This window comes from Gavialis gangeticus, unplaced genomic scaffold (genome assembly GCF_001723915.1).
Source record: "Gavialis gangeticus isolate Ggan-Ray unplaced genomic scaffold, GavGan_comp1, whole genome shotgun sequence".
NCBI lineage: Eukaryota > Metazoa > Chordata > Crocodylia > Gavialidae > Gavialis > Gavialis gangeticus.
Window position 1 is genome coordinate 213849771 of NW_017729032.1, and position 939 is coordinate 213850709.

Here is a 939-nt window from a genome sequence, read left to right on the forward strand (position 1 = left end):
GTTCAGGGGGCTGCTGCCTTGCTGGAGGGGGCGCCCGGGCTGGCCGGCAGGTTTCCAGAGGGCCCGCGGTGCGCCTGCGGCCGGCCCAGCCCCGGGCCGCTCTGGGCGGCGGGCGCCTCCCTCTTCCCAGCCCCGCCGCAAGTCCTCCGCTTTGTCGCAGCAAACCCCGGGGGCGGCGGAGTCCCGCCCGGCTCCGCGGGACACCGCCGGCCTGCGACCCCGTGGGGTAGCGTGCACCGCACACACCTACATATGGATGTACGTACGTCTATATATACACACAGCATGTATGCATGTAGTATAAATATTATAGACACACGCATCTATCTACCTAATTATACACACACACATTTATACTATATTTATAATAGACACACACGCATACAATCTTTCCTTCCCAAGTGCAGCGAGGCTGGACCCGATGATCTGTAAGGTCCCTTCCAGCCCCTAACAACTATGTATACATATATTGATAGTTTCACACAGATACTTATATTATACACTCTCACACATATTATAATTGTATATACAATGATACATACACACATACCTGTGTCTATACACACACAGAATTAATATATACATATCCACACACACGTGCATATACAGATATATTTATACTACACACACACACACATATAGCGGTGTGTACACACACACATTTGCACACACTTGCACATATACATACGCGTGTGTACATATAGCTATATACATACACACATTTATATATATCTATATATGTAAAGATATATAGATCTATAAATATCGCCATCTCTAGACCTAGATAGACAGATATCTATATCTAGATAGATGTGGATATGGATATGTCTATATCCCCGCACACACAAATCACCGTGTGCGCGGAGCCGCAGCCCGGGGCCCACAAGCGCCGCGAGCCCGGGCGGAGGCGGCTTGTGCGGGGCCGTGCCGCGGGAGCTG